The 20,000-nt window shown below is 43.1% G+C and overlaps 1 protein-coding gene across 1 annotated transcript in view; it reads right to left on the bottom strand.

Moving 5' to 3' along the window:
* Nucleotides 1-14,326: 14,326 nt before the first annotated feature.
* mtnr1ba (melatonin receptor type 1Ba) overlaps nt 14,327-20,000 on the bottom strand; it is a 17,730-nt gene continuing 12,056 nt past the window's right edge. The window contains exon 2 of the mRNA XM_076977066.1: nt 14,327-20,000. This exon is cut by the window's right edge and continues 2,928 nt beyond it. The gene's annotated coding sequence lies outside the window, so the exon portion shown is untranslated.

The raw sequence follows: 20,000 nt of genomic DNA, 5'->3' as shown, positions 1-20,000 counted from the left end.
AGGACAAATTGCTATATTTGCTCCTCTCTGACCCGGTACATTACTGTACTTCATTTTATTTCATTGATCTATATGTGCAAAAAATGTGTACAACAGTAATTTGTTTTTGCTGCCTTTGTTTTTGCAGAACTTGGCATTTTATACGATATTTAAGGTGAACCTTAGGTTTTCATTTTTGGCATGCTGTGTACAAGCAATTGTAAATAAGACAAAAACGATCCAGAATTTTGTTATTGGATAACCTTGTGTGTATAGAAAATTTAAGCATTATAAAAACATGTAAAATGACTGCATTTTGTGCCATAACAACATGACTTGAACTAATAGTATAGCCACTGAAAACTGATGTTGTGTTTACTGTGTTTGGAGTTGTGAAAATGTGACAACAGATTGGACAAACGCACGTTAGCAGTCGTCAAAAACTGTAAATTAACATTAGAGGTTTATGGCTTTGAATTGTTATGCACTCTGTGGTGAGAACAAAACCATGAGCAGTTGACTGAATTCATCAGACCTCTGACACATTTGGCTCCGCCCTCTATCTGTCTGTCACATCTGGCTCCGCCTTCTACCTGTCTGTCTTGCTTCCGTGTTTCTTTAGTTCCACTTTAGTTTTGGTTTCTATGGTTTTTCCTTCTGTCTGTCATGCCCCCTTATTCATGTCCCTGTCCTCCTATTTTGGTTTTCAGCTGTTTCGAGTTTGGTTGTGTGATTTGGGTTGGTTTATATTCCCTGTGGTTTGCTGTCAACATTTGTAGGTCAATGTTCAATTGTTCCTGTGTCCGTATGTTTGCTTATTTTTGTACACATTCTGGTTACACAGTTGTATGTATCTTTCCTGTTTGCTATATGTGGCTCTAGTGTCTGCTGTGTTTAGGATTGTCATGTTCCTTAGTTCTAGTTGTCTTACTTGTTTGGCTTCCCTTTTTTGAGTATGTCACTTGACATATCACACCAAAAGGAAATACATATATGGACAATAAACGGACACAGACCACACATACACACACACAAGGGAGGGGTACAGGCTTCTTCTTGACAGGTGTGGCATCACTTCATATTAAATCAGTTTCTGAATGGGAAAATTCAGAATGGGAATATTGAGCGATGCGGTTGACTTTGACTTTGAATGAGGTGTGGTTATTGATGCAGGACCAGCTGGGGCCTGGTCAAGAGAACACATCCTGAAAGAGGATCCTTTGGAGGTGAGCAAACAAAAGGGTCAGACAGGATGTCAAGAATCATTCAGACAACCAGTGGCACACAGACTGATGTGTCTGAGTACACAACTCATTTGTTTTCTTGGTGCACTCTGGGTCATCTGATCCGTGTGAGTGGACGTTTGGACAGTCGGGCTTATCTGAGCATCGTGGATGCCCAAGATCATCTCTTCAAGGCAGATGCTTACTCTGCAGTGGCAGAAAGACACTTTCAGTAGGACACTGCACCAGGTCACATGGGTTGTGTAGCTATGGACTGTTTCCAGGAACATGACAGTGAGTTTTCATTACTTCCTTTCACAGTCCCCAGATTGGACTCCTATAGAACATCTCTGGAATGGGGTAGAATGGGCAAAACATGTCAATACCTCCATCTAATTTGCCACAAGTGAAGCTGTCCTGTCCACATGGGCTAAGATTCCTGCAGAACAATTTGAACACAGAGTGGAATCTGTACTATAGTGAACAAAATGTCCTGGTTACAACACTGATCAATATCAATAATAATCCTTCCGATTACTTCTCATTTGTTCAGTACCCAATCTCTCTAACTCTTCCTTTCTTCTTATCTCTCCTCTTCTGAGTGCAGACTGATCTCATGTGGGTAATGTGAATCAGATAAGTAACCAACAAGTAGAGACATGATAGACTAAAGCAAAACACAAGATACATGACAGAATGAGTAACCAAACAGAGCTACGGTAAACAACATAGACAGGATACAAACAAAATGAAAAACTATTCAAACTGGGATTACAGAAGCACAGGAATCCAAGACTCTGAAAAATGGGGCTACATGCAACGACCAGCAAAAAACAAAAGCAACAGACAGAGTAAAATACAGCAGAGATAATGAGGGAAATAAACACAAACAGGTGATCATAATTATGCGAGGTGGAGTAACAAATGACAGGGTGTGGAAACAGAAATGACACAGGAAACCAACATAATATCATGTTGTGGGGGGGCCCTGCCGGTCGCCCCCGGTTACAGCGGCAGATGTCCTGTTTTTGGTCACGTGATGTTCGTCCCTCAGGTGGGCGGGACCCGTGATCCGTCTCACCTGAGGGTCGTTTGTTCGTCTATAAATGTCTTGTCTTTGTACCAGTTGACTGCTGGTTATTATTTCCTTAATCTGGAACCATGCCCAGGTTTTTGGTTTGCACACTTTCTATTAAACCATCCTCTTTCCCTGAGACTTGGCGTGATCGCTTCCTTTTTAGTTGCTCACACTGCCCATCACAATAAGAGCACATGGAACAAGCAAACCAAGGTAGGTGTGTATGTGTGTGTGTGTGTGTGTGTGTGTGTGTGTGTGTGTGTACTCAATTGATCTCCATTAATTCTGTGGTTAAGTACGACAAACAGTATGTTTGACAGCCACATTTATGTATAAATCCTTCTGATTTATGGGTTGTTGGGCACTGTGAGTGTCTAGCAGTGCTTGCTGGAGTTTTATACCAACTATAGTTTGACAGTTTGCCTGTAGTGGTCAGTGTAGAATATCACAATTTGTGTAAAGGTGGAGTGAGAACAGAGAAAAGGAGAGGAGAGAAAAGATGTATACAGAGAGGGTAACATTTAATTAGGAGGTGATCTGAAATCTGTTCTTCCCTCCTACCATACACACACACACACACACACACACACACACACACACACACACACACAAGCCTGTCACTTTCTTGTTCAAGTGATTCTAAATTACCTGATTTTTTTTTAGAATACATTATTAATCTGAAGGATATCTAATATGTTACATGGTGTCAGACCTCAGTATATTTCACACACCCACACATACACACACACACACACCCCCATCTAGCGTAGATCATTAAAATATCCGTAAGCGTACTATATTCCACCATCACACTAACAAACCCTATTAATGAGCCCCATCAACATTTGGGTCAAATCCATTTAAATGGTATTCTGTCTCATTTAAATTCACAGAGTGCAGGATACAGTCTGACTCACGCAGCAAACTCACCACGGCCCTTCACCGACGTCTTGACTAACACGCACATTTAATGGGGCCGATTCGTTTGGCAACGTCTGATCCACTTCATCTCTCGTTAGGGAGAAGTGGACCTCACTCCCCGTCCCCAGCTCGGCTTTCCACCACAGTGCCACTAACAGCATGCTTAATATAGCAGAATTCTGCATCCCAAAGTGCATGGGTACTGACCACAGATCAGCACTGCCAGTATGGATCATCAGGTACAAGTTTGCCTGTACTGACACAGTAAAAGTGGAAGAGGTTTTGCTGTGCTCAGATCAGGTTGCGAATTGCTAATGCATGTGGACATTATTGCTTTAGTTTAGTAATCTGTTGCTGGGTGCAGTAAGTAATATCCATTAAAAAAGCAATATATTGTAATTTACCACAGCCACACGCACACAATGTTAATGTAAAATGCTTTACAGGATAATGCACTAATACTCATTAGGCCACATTTACTAAGCATTTTGGGCGTAATAATACATTTTGTATACCCAAAGGCAGTCAGGGCTGATTTATCAGTGATACGCGCAAGCCTTTTGCGCGCACAGACGAGGTCGCCACTGAGCTGCGGGATTGTGCGTCAGACACGCGTTCTGAGTGGTTCTCTTGAAGCGTCAAATTAGAAAAGCAGGTTACGCGAGCGAAGAACCCGCGGTAATTTACAGAAATGAATTAACTGAATTAATTAAGTCTCTCTCGTCGTCTTACAAAATGAGCTGCAGCGTTTGTGCAAGACACAGTCAACGGAAAGAGATATTTTTTCCAGATTATTACTAGGCCCTAGTAGTAATAAAAGTAATACAGTCATATCGACTTGTAACATAAGTTATACCGCCAATGTTTAATTAAACTGAAGTTTTCATATGACCGTGAACACGACTTTGCATTCATGAGTTTACACCTCAGGATTCGATCCGTTTATTGACATCTGGTTTATTCCAGCACGAGAACTGTTGCCCGTCCGCTCTCGCATTTGCTTTGTCAGCAGGGCAGTAACGTGCCGGCTAGGACAACGTACACAAGAGAGACCTTTGCATCTGTGGCAGAGGTTGTTTTTATCGTGTACTGAGTTCATCAAATAATTATTAGCGAATTTCCATGACATCATCGTCAATATAAGTGTGCATCACAATGCAAATTTTGTTTTGATCTTTTAATTTATTGTAATATTTTTTGTAATCAATCTTTATTACAACATTTAATATGAAAGAGGAAATTGCAGCAGGATAGTAATAAAGTTACCATAGTTATTGGCTATGAGTGGGATGTGAGTGGTTGGATGTGCATGTGTAAGGTGGAGAGACAGAGAGAGAGGTAGAGATAGGGAGAGAGAGAAAGCAAGGGATAAAGATGGATAGAGAGAGGCAGAGGAAGATATAGAGAGAGGGAGGAGAGAGCAACAGGAGGAGAGAGAGTTGTATAGGCATGTGTATACTGTAACAGGATTAGACGGGAAGGCTAGTTGCATAACCCTCACACATACACACACACACACACACACAGAGAGAGAGAGAGACATTAATCCATAATTTATTACCTATTCTACTCAATAACTTTCAGAATATTTATTTAGTTACTTGTTTATCAATCAATGTTTCAGAGTTTTTGATTCATATTTTTACCTGTTGAAAAGTTACCCAACTGCCACAGAGTGAGAGCCATGCTACTCCTCTGAGAACGCTAGAAGAGGGTGGAGACAGGGGACCGGAGGTGTGATGGAAGAAGGTGGAGATGTGATGGATGAGGGTGGAGATATGAGAGGTGTGATGGATGAGGGTGGAGATATGAGAGGTGTGATGGATGAGGGTGGAGATATGAGAGGTGTGATGGATGAGGGTGGAGATATGAGAGGTGTGATGGATGAGGGTGGAGATATGAGAGGTGTGATGGATGAGGGTGGAGATATGAGAGGTGTGATGGATGAGGGTGGAGATATGAGAGGTGTGATGGATGAGGGTGGAGATATGAGAGGTGTGATGGATGAGTGTGGAGATATGAGAGGTGTGATGGATGAGGGTGGAGATATGAGAGGTGTGATGGATGAGTGTGGAGATATGAGAGGTGTGATGGATGAGGGTGGAGATATGAGAGGTGTGATGGATGAGGGTGGAGATATGAGAGGTGTGATGGATGAGGGTGGAGATATGAGAGGTGTGATGGATGAGGGTGGAGATATGAGAGGTGTGATGGATGAGGGTGGAGATATGAGAGGTGTGATGGATGAGGGTGGAGATATGAGAGGTGTGATGGATGAGGGTGGAGATATGAGAGGTGTGATGGATGAGGGTGGAGATATGAGAGGTGTGATGGATGAGGGTGGAGATATGAGAGGTGTGATGGATGAGTGTGGAGAGAGCAAAAGAAACCCCTCTCTCTCTCTCTCTCTCTCTCTCTCACACACACACACACACACACACACACAATATTCAAAAACCATATATTGTTTTTTTAGAGATAAACATATACCTCCCCATCATGGCTATTTCGTAATCCAAACTTTAACACCTTCAGCTCAAAGTCTGTATGTTCCCCCATTCCCATCTGGATGATGGGTCTCTGGTCTACTCTAAAACCCTCGAACATGGCACTTCTGTTAAGACATTACCCAACCTGTCTGCCGATCCATAAACCCCCACAAACCGCACTATTATCCGTGCCTTTAGGTCACAATGAGGGAGAACAGAAAGTTGCAGGATCTACAAGACTCTTTGTGAATATATCTATGAATATCTAAATACTGGGTGTGTGTGCATATGTTTCAGTATATACATATATAGTATATATGTATGCATGCAGCCTATTTTCAGATGATCACACCATTCATAATTATAACGGCATCAAGTCCACGCCTCCTAGAGGAGGAGCAATAGACCCGACACCTCCTCTTCTGCACAGTATGGAGCTAGTGAGGAAAGGGAGGGAGTAAGTGAATTTAGGAATAAAGCCATAAATCAGTATTGAGACACAGCCTTAGTGCTAATGTTTTCAGCCAGCAACCAGTAATCAACATCGGTGCACAACAAAAGAATTTCAAACATCATTCTCATTCAGAATCATAAATAGAGTATTAATAGGGTATGAATAGAGTATTTATTTTGTGTAGTTTCAATGCTGAAATTTATAATGGCTCAGAATGTAGAATGGTATATGCCTGTATGTGTGTGCAGGTCTGTGTATTGTGTGTGTGAGTGTGTGCATGACATGCCACATTCCAAACTTTAATTTCACTTCAGCAGGGGGGCCCGTTCTATCTCAGCCCCCTGATTTGAATGCACCTCGACTCTAATTGCGACATCGTCTCAAATTAAAGCCCCCCCACCAACGGGCAAGGACACGCAGTCATGTTCCTGCTTCCACAAGTCTAGAATGCCGCAGACTCCTTTGAGGACGGACGGCGTGGGGAGAGCTCGAACATCTGCGCAGCGGGGCGGGTCGGGCGGTTTCACATCCATAACAGCTCGTGCCACGTGGAGAAGAAAGAGGTGCGGTAAGACGGAGGCCCAGTGGGTCGCGGGCCCCTTTCACAGCGCACAGACCCGCACGGTAGGAGCAGAACAGCTGCGGGTCCTCCGACAACACACAACACATTTACATCCACCCTCGTTTTCTTTTCAGATGAAAAGCCATTATAGCGTTTCTGTAACACGTGGTGAAGTGGCCCTCAGGGAATTAGCGTGGGTTGTGCCAGGCGCCTGAGACGTGTTTGGAGTGTCCAACTGCAAATGTGTCTTCATGCACTAACTGACTAACTGGGAAACATGGCACAGAAGAAAGTATTAACATGGCCAAAGCTTTAAACCCGGGGCATAACGGCGGGTGATGAATGCGGTGGACTCCAGGAGGGAGGGGAGGTGCTTCTTGGGGAACAGCCAAACTTCTATCATTCAAGGAGCTAATGGTCAACAGAGTCTAATAACTTTGTCACAGCTGAAGAAGATGTAGAGGTCAGAGAGGAGCGTACACACACACACACACACACACACACACACACACACACACCCTCAAATGCACACTTCTCACATGAGGCCAGAAGTATGGTAAGGTAGAGATAGTGAAAGAAAGACAGAGACAGAGGGGTAGAGAGAGAGAGAGAGAGAACAGGGAGGACAGGGATAGGCAGTTTGTTGGAGAGACGGGAATGTTGTAACAAAGATTGAGGTCAATGAAAGGTAGGTGTTCATTGGTACACATGCACACACACACACACACACACACACACACACACACACACACACACACACACACACACACACACACACACACACACACACACACACACACACACACTCCTGTGCATAGTCTGGTTGTCCAAATATCTGGTGGTGGGACAGATGAAGGACACCTTAGTTTGGGGAAAATAAATGATCATTTTATGATACATTTTCAATTTTTTTTTTTCACTTGTGATTGGGCTGAGTGTCTTAAGGTAACACACATTAGCATGCACGCGCGCGAGCACACACACACACACACACACACACACACACACACACACACACACACACACACAGATACAGACTTGAACAGGAGCAAATCAGCTATAAAAAGAATTAATTTGCATTTAAATCAGAGAGCAATCTCCTGACACCAGATAATAAATAAACTGTTTGGAATGTGCTACTGCATTTGCAATATCTCGTAATATCTCCCAGAGCTTCTGAATCAACATCTTTCTGTCTGTCAGTATCTACAGCAGGGTGCAAATCTCATTCAATTCAGTTCAATTCAATTCAGTATTAGAGTAAGACTGTATTGACAATGCATTCAAATTAGGGGTTTAATGGACCCAAACTAAGCCTAACCATTCACTGAACAGAATTTCAGGTGGTGATTCACTACTCGCTGAGCAACTTAGTTAAAGACTAGACTTAATCCAAGTCCAGGAACCTAGCTCTTTAAAGTTTAAACATTTTTGACTGAACAAACTCAACAAAAGGAACTGCAGCATCTATAGTAAGACTACTACCACTATTCTTATTAATATTACTCCTGTAAAATCAGCAGGATATTACATTAACATGTGGTAGGAGTGGGGAGAGGGGCGGAGTCATCTACTGTCTGTCAGTGGTGAGAGGGGCGGAGTCATCTACTGTCTGTCAGTGGGGAGAGGGGCGGAGTCATCTACTGTCTGTCAGTGGGGAGGGGGCGGCGTGATCTACTGTCTGTCAGTGGTGAGAGGGGCGGAGTCATCTACTATCTGTCAGTGGGGAGGGGGCGGAGTCATCTACTATCTGTCAGTGGGGAGAGGGGCGGAGTCATCTACTGTCTGTCAGTGGGGAGAGGGGCGGAGTCATCTACTATCTGTCAGTGGTGAGAAGGGCGGAGTCATCTACTGTCTGTCAGTGGGGAGAGGGGCGGAGTCATTTACTGTCTGTCAGCGGGGAGAGGGGCGGAGTCATCTACTGTCTCTCAGTGGGGAGAGGGGCAGAGTCATCTACTGTCTGTCAGTGGGGAGAGGGGCGGAGTCATCTACTGTCTGTCAGTGGGGAGAGGGGCGGAGTCATCTACTGTCTGTCAGTGGGGAGAGGGGCGGGGTCATCTACTGTCTCTCAGTGGGGAGAGGGGCGGAGTCATCTACTGTCTCTCAGTGGGGAGAGGGGCGGAGTTTTGTACAGTCTGTGTCATGCTGCAGGACATTTCCTGCACGTCGTGGGCTTTGAAACGAACTGCAGTGAACTGAGAGAACAAAACAAAGCATTGGATAATGAACGGAACAAAATGGAGAAAGAGACCAGCCCTCTGCAGCCCAGACAGGCAGAGAGCTGCAGGAGCTTAGCTAGCGGCTGACGCGTCTGATCATCGCAGTGTCACAGCAGAATCACAGCACAGCCTCATCAGCCTGGAGGGAAGATGGAAAAGGCATTTGACATCACTTCATCCATTCTTTTCTTATTTTATTTATTCATCACTCACAGGTGTAGCAGTAAAGTAATAGACACCATAACCCCTTTTATTTTATTTAAACTTATATACATGTGTCAAAAGAATTACTTAATTATAATTATGATTGAATTATATTGTAACCACAGTTCAAATATTTTTAAACAAAATAATAATTTTGTTATTATCATTTCTATACCACATACACTAACAGTCATCACATAGCCTTCATGCTTACATACGGTCAACACAGGTGACTCCTGTTGCCAGGAGTGATACCTCATTAAAACATGTTTAAAAGGCCTTACTTTTCACTCTTTTCAGTCGGAAACCCTTAGAAGAAATGCGAGCCACTGTGGTTTGTAACACGTACAGGATTCAAATCAGTTGAACGGAGCTACATATGGTACACACAGTTCTATGAATTCACTTGCTAGAAGTCCATGTGACACACAATTTGATATTGTGACATCTTAAGTCTGGCTGACAACAGCCCGTCAGTGTGTGTGAGGAGCCTGACAGACCAGTCACCAGCCCCACAGGCTGCTGGCACTCAGGCCACCTCGAGGGCCAGATGTGTCCAGCCACCTAACAATGTGTCCGACTCATAAAGTGGCAAAGTTCTGGGGCCCAGGGGGCACACTGGTGCTACTCTGCTGGTCCATATTACATTCACACTGCTACAAACAGCCTTTAATCTGAAGGAGAGCTAGTGTGGTGGACTTTGAAATGAGGTTCTCCGAGAATTTGCCGAAGGATAAAGGTCATAAACTTTTAAAATTCTGCTGTTTGCTTCACTGCTGATTTCACTTCCTCTTCCTCTGTCAGCCAGTGAGGGACACACTCATGTCCACTCATACACCCTCTTCCTCTGTCAGCCTGTGAGGGACACACCCACGTCCACTCACACACCTCTTTCCTCTCAGTCTACACCCTGTTTGTTTTCCCCTCATCCCCTCATTAATTCTCTACACCGTGTCCCACTTCACGTCACTCTCACCTTTCGCTGTTCACCACCTGCAGGTCCTGTCCTCTTTTGGGCACATCACACAGGAAGTGGTTATGGCACGGGTCTCTGAGCTAGTCTCCCTAGCGACTGTCGAGAGGTCGTTCTGCTACACTGTCTGTGCCAGCGGTTTCTGCTAAAACATATAAATGCTTGTTCAAATCTTCACATACTTCACATTGTATTGAACTCTTAAGTAATATCTCAATCAATGATGTGGTGTAATGGAGCAATATGACTTATAACCTCTAAAAATGAGGAAAACCACATGTGTACCTAAATACAGTATAATGTAGGGATCGGGCAGCCATCTTAGATTACAGAATCACTTTCTTTTCTAAAAAGCAAAATACTAACTGCAAACAGTGAAGAATGAGACTAAATTAATTAAACGATCAATGGGAACATTTGGGACATCTGTTAGTAGTGAAGTCATGTTCAAATTCATTTAGTAGTGTGTAGGCAGGATGAAATAAAGGGCTTCAGAGAGCAGTTTGAAGGAACGGGCCCCTGGCTCTGGGTCTCCCTGTGTGAGCGCGATCAGGCAAACACACTCCTGCCCGAATCTGCACGAAACCTTTAAAGGCTGAACAGAAAAGGCTGAAGTTTATGAAACCTCAAAGAGACACAAATGAATCAACAAATCTTGAAAGAGCTCTGAGAAGCAAAGGCAAGTCATCACTGCCTCGTGCTCTGCAAACACCAACCCACCGGTAACCTACAGGGGTCATGGGGGTCATGCCGTGGGGTGCATCTTGCTTAAGACAGCTGGCAGACTGTTAGTCTGCTGAAGACAAAAGGTTTGGAGAACATTCTCTTTTCAGCAGGATAGATGTTCCAAGCACAAGGTGGAAGCTCTCAGCTCTCCAGTCCAGCTCTCAGTCCCATCCAATCAAAAGTCCAGCTCTTAGTCCCATCCAATCAAAAGTCCAGCCCTCAGTCCCATCCAATCAAAGGTCCAGCTCTCAGTCCCATCCAATCAAAAGTCCAGCTCTCAGTCCCATCCAATCAAAGGTCCAGCTCTCAGTCCCATCCAATCAAAGGTCCAGCTCTCAGTCCCATCCAATCATAAGTTCAGTTCTCTGTCTAATCCAATCAAAAGTTCAGATCTCAGTCACATCCAATCCAAATCCATATGTTTTTTCCACTTTTAACTTGTGGTAGAGAGTGTGAAATAGAAGGTATACAATATATCACATGTAAAACAAGCACATAGGAGGAATACCACTGATTCAAATGATATATAAAGAGATTACATGCTAACATGCAGTGATGCCCAGAAAGCCAAGTCATCTGTGATGGTCTGATAATAATGGTGCGGTTACAAAATAGAAATGAAACCTCAAGCACAGAGAAAGGAAATGGGTTTTGAGCAGCGAGTTAGCACTCTGACTACGGCTGTGGGGGAGGCAAAGTTGAGGGGTGGATGAAAGCTGTCAGAGTCTGTGCTGCACCAATGAAGCGACTGAATGACATCCAAGAGGCGGAGTAGCCCCGCCTCTGTCCCGTAGCGACCCAGCATACAGCTTATGGTAAACAAAAACAAAAACAGAAATACCCTGATTAGGCAGAGAGATTGATTGCTACAGCAATAAAGATGTTGACTGTGGCGAACAGCTCAAATGACAAACTTACTCAAACTTACCTTCCCTGATACTGTAAAACCATTGAAGATGACAAACGTCATGTAGGATGACGCTACAGTCACTCTGAATCAAGGGGACAGTATGAGAGTTGAAGTGTGCTGAAAGCATCCATGCGAATTCTTCAGCTATGCAAGCAGGACTTCAACCCGTCAGCAGGGCACCGAAAGGGGCCCAGAAAGCAGCCGTGCCCTGCGGCGCTTGGCCGGACGAGAGAACGCGAGGAGACGTTGCTCTCACGATGTAGGGAACAAGCTGATGACCCAGGACTGTCATTAGAAGCGGCAGTCTCAGCTCCCGGGAGTGGTTCCGTAAACCTGGACCAGCCTGAGGCTCCTCAGACAACCTAGTCACAACACAGGGGTAAACGGACCTCGTGGCATTGCACAAGCAGGCAAGGAGCAGCACCGATCATGACCTGGTGAACTACGAGCTGCATCGACTCTCGGCTGAGTGCAGCTGATGAGGGCGGAGTCACAACTGTTGGTTGTGGCCATGGAGGTGTGTCTCCCCACACAAGAGGAATTTCAGCCGATTCACAGCGATGCTTTTTGTTGCAAAGCATAATGTGATACGCTTAAATATACCTATACATACCTGCCTAGGAGCACCCAGAGACAAGAAGATTAAAGAGCCCTATACCTGACTCTATAGCACAATGGACCTTTCTGGTCCCTTCGGGTGCATTCTGATCACTGGCAAAATGTCACTGGCAAAATGTCAGACATTTCTGAAGGACTTGTAACAGTGGATTAATAGTGACAGCCAGGGTTTTCACCGCACTGCAACCCCTCAAGCCGTCTTCATCCGCCTCTGAACAGGTACCATCCGTCTGGGGAGAGGTGATGAGGAGGACTGATAAAGACACATCACGATTTATAACTTCATCAGGTTCTATTCATTACGGCAGTTGATGTGCAGGAGAGCAGCTCACACCTACACTTATGTTTACCATAACAGCAGACTCCTATAAGAGTGAGGGTTATCCTGACTGGAAACCAGCAATGTCATGAATCTTTTTAATCAAACCACAGGAACGTGATGGAAAGCCGGACAGACCACGCACGATTCGTTCATCGTTTTCATCATGTATTGTCAGATGTCCAGCTGTCATAACCACGGTGACGTACAGGACAACAGTCCCTTCCTCCTGGAAGGCCCCAGCTTGGCTGCAGGATCAGCCTGCTGGACATGGGAGCCAGTGTCTCGCAGTGTCCCGCAATGTCAGGACTTCTCAGGGTTCATCCCTCTCACTCGTCTGCTGCTTCCATGGTCCGTCCTTGCGCTGATCTTTGCATAATGTGAACTTGTTCCACTTCAGCGTGAATATTCACTCCTGAGGAATTTCAAAAGCCAGCGTTACATTGTGTGAGATTTTATGTGACCATATTTGAGAGGTGAACAGGGCACTCAGGATACATCATTGTGCTGTGTTCTGTATTCATTTAGTGTGTTGCTTTGATGGCTTCTGTGAACAGAGGCGCAAAGGCAAATGTTTGTTATGAAGGGGGATAAAGTGGATATAAAGGCAAATAGGGTGGTTTTGATTCCTCATTTGGACTGAGGCAGGTTTCATAGTGCATCCTGATTGATGAAGACAATATGAAGTCGAGCGAGCAGAGGCAGGAGAAACACGGAGAAGAGCGATGTTTATTACATGCGAATCCGGTAACACAGTCTGATCCAGGGTCGAAATATCCGGCATTCAAACAAATAAACATTACAAACAAAGGAACAGAAACCGAAGGCTGATTAAACATGCCAAAAATGAAACAAGAAGAGAAGAAGAATAAATGTGAACAGAAAAAAACTAACAACAGTAACAAAAACATGGAGCCAGAACATAAACACTGAAAACTAGAATGCAGGCAATAAGCAGCACAGTGACAAGACGCATAAAATAAAATGTTTACGAAATAGAGAACGAAAGGAAACAAGAGACAACTGGGCACGATCGAGGTAGGGCTACATGGTGAGTGCGCTTACCTGCCTTTAACAAGCCGATGTCTGGAGAAAATCAGGTTTCGTCAGTAATTTCCAGTGATTTTGTAAACATGTCTACATGCACTTGAGATAATGGGAAAATTCCAGGTTCATAACAGTAACCGGATTTCTACTTTGCAACCAGCCTATATTTTTTACAGAAATTCAGATTTTGACATGACCTTTTGTACACATGGGATATGTTCAAAATAGCACTTCTTTTGAAGTCTAGCACTGTTAATCAAATTTGAAAAGAAATGAAGACAGGAGACAGAGAAGAAATACTGGGGAGGGGTTGGTTGGGGGTATATATACTAGCAGTGAAGTTACTTGACAAAAAACAATAAAATGTTAGATGGTGAATGATGTCTAAAGCTGATTATACTACAAAGAGTGCAATGCGTGCAGAAATCTCGCTAGTGTCATGATCAGATTTGTACAGAGGTTCTGGTGCTGGCTTTGGTGCCATCTGTACATGTGATTTCGTTTGGATCCTCACATAGTGTAACGCCGTGGGCATCTGGGAGCGAAGGGGCAGACGCAAATGCTGAGAAGATCGAGATTTATTAAAGACCATTACATAATCAGGATCACATAAACATGCAGAGGTCAAATCAGGGAGGGAGTCTGACAAAGAAATATAACCTAAACATAAAGACATAATGAACACACACACACACAAACTAGGAACCGTACTTAGAACAAAGAGACACACGTTACCAAACAGGCCATGTGAGAAAACAAAGACCACCACATAAATGGCAAAACGCTGGGTTAATATACACAAGACTAAGCACGAAACACCTGAATACAATAACGAGGGAGCTGGGTTACAAATAGACATAGGCGTGGCAGGAGACCACATGGAAACAGCTCTGATGACCTGCAGGAAGTCAATTCAATTGAATAAGCTTTACTGGCTGGAGCATATTCAATTACTGTATTGCCAAAGTCACTGTTCAAGTTCTCTGCAATATAAATATAATCTAATTATGGAATATTACTTACTCATTTATAAATATAAACTGAGAATGTGTAAGAAAGGGGATGCTTTAGGGTTGCTTTTAGTATTCCAGAAGCTGCTGATTTATTGGCATTTTCCCACACATCCATTTCTAAGGTTTAATGAGAACAGTCTGAGACAATATTCAGTGAGTGGCAGACCTCTGGGTGAAAATGTCTTGTGGACGCCAGAGGTCAAAGGATAATGTCCATAATGGTTCAACTTGATACAAAGGCAACAGGAGCTCAAATAACCACTGAGGCTACAATTCACACAGGCACACCAAAATTGGACATTAGATTGGAAAAACATCGCCTGCTCTGATGAGCCTAAATTACTCTTGTGACATTTTGATTTTAGGATCAGAATTTAACATAAACAACATTAAAGGAACTTGCCTTGTATCAACAGTTCAGGCTGCTAGTGGTGGTGCAATTTGTGGGGGATATTTACTTGGTGTACTCTGGGCCCCTAAGCAACTGAGCCTCATTTAAACACCACAGCCTACCTGATGCCTACTGATGTACTGATGCCTACACGAGTATTGATGGACCATGTCCATCCCTTTATGGCCACAGTGGACCCATCTTCTGATGGCTACCTCCAACAGGGTATGAATGTTCTTGTGCCTATGCTTATATTCATGACTATGTTTTCAAGTGATTTATCATCCTAATAAGACCTGAAGACAGAATGGGAGAGAGAGAGAAAGAGAGCAGGAGAGAGAGAGAGAGAGAGAGAGAGAGCACTGATACTGATATCCCTAAACTTGTGTTTGTCCTACTGGCTCACTCTAACACATTCTTCCAGCAGCATGTCAGACCCACTTCACACCAGTGGACCATATCGGAATGGCAGCATAAAAATAAAGGTTTTTATTAACATGTAACAGCTTACACCACTGGACTTCAGAAAGGGAGGTGAAAGAAAAGAAGTCACAGCATTACTATGTGCATTTGTGTAAAGGTTCTTCTGTTTGTGCGACACGGCCCTGCTGTTCTGTCTCCTGACGTAGCAGCAGACCCACTGCCTCAGTCTTTTGCACTTTTGCCAGTTATAAAATTTAAAACAAACAGATGCTTATGCACTTTCTTTGGAAATATGAAATATCTCAACCGCTAGGTTTTTAGAACCATTCCTCGTTATAATTTATAATATTTATATGTAGAAATTATTGTGGATAAACCTAAACTTATTATTATAGCACTGTGAAACAGTGTTTAATTACTAATGTTTGAGTACCTTTCAGAGTATAGTCTGTAAACACTGAGAAAAACACTCATTAAAGGTTAAGAAAAGTACTGGTGAAAGATACTTAGAGACCTCAGTGTATAGCCCAGTAATCTCCCACACAGGAAGTATTAATCGCTGAAACAGGAACAGGATGCATATATAGTAATTTTTAGGTATGGGTGCTCATTACGTTTTAGGACAAAATGAATCCCCATGTAATGAAAAGGCAAAATTTAAGCTAAAAAATAGAGCATGTGTGGGCTGCTCTGAAACCTGTGGCTTTCTCATTTGGTTCCACTCTGAGGTTCCACTCTAAGGTTCCGCTCTAAGGTTCCGCTCTAAGGTTCCGCTCTAATGTTGCGCTCTAAAGTTCCACTCTAAGGTTCCGCTCTAAGGTTCCGCTCTAAGGTTCCACTCTAATGTTCCGCTCTAATGTTGCAGTCTGGTAACACACAAAGCAATTTATGCTAAAAATAGATCATGGGTGGGCTTAGGTGTTCTGATCTTAAACTTGCAACTTTCTTATTTGGTTCCGCTCTAAGGTTCCACTCTGAAGTTTCACTCTAAGGTTCCGCTCTAAGGTTCCACTCTAAGGTTCCGATCTGAGGTTCCGCTCTGAGGTTCCACTCTGAGGTTCCGCTCTGAGGTTCCACTCTGAGGTTCCGCTCTAAGGTTCCACTCTGAAGTTTCACTCTAAGGTTCCACTCTAAGGTTCCACTCTAAGGTTCCACTCTAAGGTTCCACTCTAAGGCTCCACTCTAAGGTTCCGATCTGAGGTTCCACTCTGAGGTTTCGCTCTAAGGTTCTACTCTAAAGTTCCACTCTAATGTTGCAGTCTGGCACCACACAGAACAAGATCATGCTGCTTTTTGTACATGCTAAACATTGTTTCATTTGACATCAGAAGCACCACTAACGCTGACTTTGAAAACAGCTTGCTCAAGGCCGCTTAGATGGCATGAGAGCCAGACCGCCCTCAGAGCTCATTAATATTAATAAAACAACAATGAGCACCACAAAATCGGTGGCAACAATTTTTTTTTGTTACATCCTATTATAAAAGTAAACAATAAGGTAAGAATACTCAATCTCACCATTGTCGGAAGGTTAAGATTGTACTCCATAGTTACTAAGATGCTCTCTTCCTCTTATACACTTGCATAAGAGTACTCAAAAATACTAAGACAATATTAAGAAAAATGCTACGATAGTGACATCATGACTAATGGTGAGATGAGTATAGATGCATAGATGGTTTCACAGTCATAAAGTCACAGGACAAACAATCGTTACTAAGATACTGAAGGACTGTGTGGTCCACCTAGTCACAGATTCACCGTGCTTTTACAGTCACCTAACAAGATGAAAAGTGCATGGTACAACCGTTTGAAGGGGCAGCTGCATTATTAATATTAGAGGATTTATGGGTTTGTGAGAATTTTGAAGAGAATAGTTCACAAATGGCTATTTTGTTATGTCTTATTCCATCATAGTTTTCATGTTTTTCAACATATCACCCCAAAAGGCTTCTTTAGCAATCTAATGCTTTAAAAAAACAAACAAACAAACAAAAAAAAACAGTATATATATCTAATTCATCATATGTGAAACGTCTTGCCAAAATAAATACTTTAAGTCCATATTAATACATAAAAAATCATAAACATGTTCCTTCATTACACACATGATAATTTAAACAACATATTTCATTGGTACATTTTGAGAAATTCTATTACGTCAGTGATGTGCCTGTGTAATGTGTAGTAAGACAAGTGTACAAGTCTGCATACATCACCTCACACCTCCTCCTGTTGTTCCTGGAGCATTCTGGAGTCATTCTGATGACTGAAAATAATTTGAAACTTTAGGCTGATTGTGGCATGTGCCATCACACACATACACATAAAAGGAGGTATATCCAACTACAGTCCCTGACATAAGTTCTGTTGCTTATCCATGTTGTGGAAACAAAAGCTTTTGTCTTGCCAACATCTGACCTTTCTGTGTTCATTAAATGATCAATATTACTGCAGTAAAGCAAATTTATTTTCATAAATTAAATCTCATTTGGGAGGGTTTCAGCTTTCATATGAGTAATTTCTAAAACCAACCGATGAATTTAAAGTCAGGTTATAAGCTTTTGTTTCCACAATATGGATACGCGGACAGAATTTACGTCAGGGACTGTACATACCCATGTTAAACTTTCATATTTTGTCTGCATATACGGAAATTATGACTAAAAATGAAAGCTTTACGGCAGGGGTGCCCAATACATCGATGACGATCGACTGGTCGATCGCGAAGGAAGTGTGGGTAGATCGTGGGTAGATGCCGCTAAAAAATAAAATTGTTTTGCATTTTTGTAGTAGGTAGATCATTTTGACTTGGTCATCTTATAAGTAGCTCACAAGCTGAAAACTTGTGGGCACCCCTGCTTTAGGGTATAATGATCAAAAAAAGTCTGAGGCCCTTGAGATGAAGAGCTGTTTGGAATACCTCTTTCACTGAACCCCAGGTGTTAAGTTAGACATCTCTACAGAAAACCTAGAGAAGTAGGTTACATACATTAACATTTAAACACAAACACATATCAAAAATGTAATTTGACCTGAAAGGAACTGAACAAGATGTAAAATAGTTCATCATAATGAATAATTAAAATATTGATGAATATATAATAAAGCTTTTGCAATAAAGCATTAACTAAATATGGTATATGTAGGTGACATTCAAGCTCAGGTCATCAAATGCCTGGCTTTTATTAATAAACATTGTTTAATGTCACTGCTGCATTACACACGAAAGCATTTCTTTACATATATTTTTATACGGTAGCCTAGTTATTTCAGTTCATCTACCATATTGTGAGCCAAATTTAGAGCAGGGCTTCACAGGCTTGTGTGGGAATATGGGATTGTTGGTACCACACATTTTGATATTGTGGCCCTCTTTAAACGGTAATTGTAACCAGAAAAAATCACTGATGTGATCAGAGATCATTGTCACCTCTGGGCAATATTAAAATTCCAGTGCAAAGTAGTAATGATGTTTGCCTTTTGCAGCATTCTGGAGTGAGAAAACTGTTAATATCCTGGACACATGGCAGATAGACCTCTTAGCAATAGGATAAGTGCTCATGGATTAGAGCTCAACTGCTAAAAGCCTTTCAGCTGCCACACCTCTCCCTGCCGCTGGACCTTGGGCTTACATAACATAGGCAATCATGTGTTCCACTGTGCAAAATGTTGTAAACGGTTTAATAATATTCTGCCTTACTAGAACTCTCCTTGGTTTGGACAAGTGAAAAACAAACTCAGTTGTAGCGTGGCACAAATTTGATGGTATCTACAAGCAGTTGGCTGTTTGGGAAGAGCGACCACTATTTGAGAGCCCAACTTGGTTTCCAAGGATGCTTGGGGAATGGGGATGTAATGTTTGGTGTGGGATGACCACATATCCATCATCAGCTCAGAGTTGCCCATCGGCTATTAGCAAAATGCAGGGGAAGGCCACGAGGTCAGGGTCATGAGGTCAGGGCCACTGAGGTCAGGGCCATGAGGTCAGGGCCACGAGGTCAGGGCTACGAGGTCAGGGCCATGAGGTCAGGGCCACTGAGGTCAGGGTCACGAGGTCAGGGCCACTGAGGTCAGGGCCACTGAGGTCAGGGCCATGAGGTCAGGGCCACGAGGTCAGGGCTACGAGTTCAGGGCCATGAGGTCAGGGCCACGAGGTCAGGGCCACTGAGGTCAGGGCCACTGAGGTCAGGGCCATGAGGTCAGGGCCACGAGGTCAGGGCCACGGTGGTCATGTACGGTTACCAAAGCTTTGGGGAAGGGGTGGTACAATAAATATCTTCTTAGAAGAATGTGAAAGGTTTGTAGTAGAGTAAGGCAGAACAAGGTGCTAGCATGCAAAGATTTTGGGATCAATTCCAGGAGCAACATGCTATATATTCATCTACACTGCTCAAAAAAAATAATGGGAACACTTAAAAAACCCAATGTAACTCCAAATCAACCACACT

The sequence above is a fragment of the Brachyhypopomus gauderio genome, chromosome 16 (assembly GCF_052324685.1).
Source record: "Brachyhypopomus gauderio isolate BG-103 chromosome 16, BGAUD_0.2, whole genome shotgun sequence".
Taxonomy (NCBI): Eukaryota; Metazoa; Chordata; class Actinopteri; order Gymnotiformes; family Hypopomidae; genus Brachyhypopomus; species Brachyhypopomus gauderio.
The sequence above is the reverse complement of the archived record's forward strand: the minus strand, read 5'-3'. Positions and strand labels throughout refer to the sequence as shown.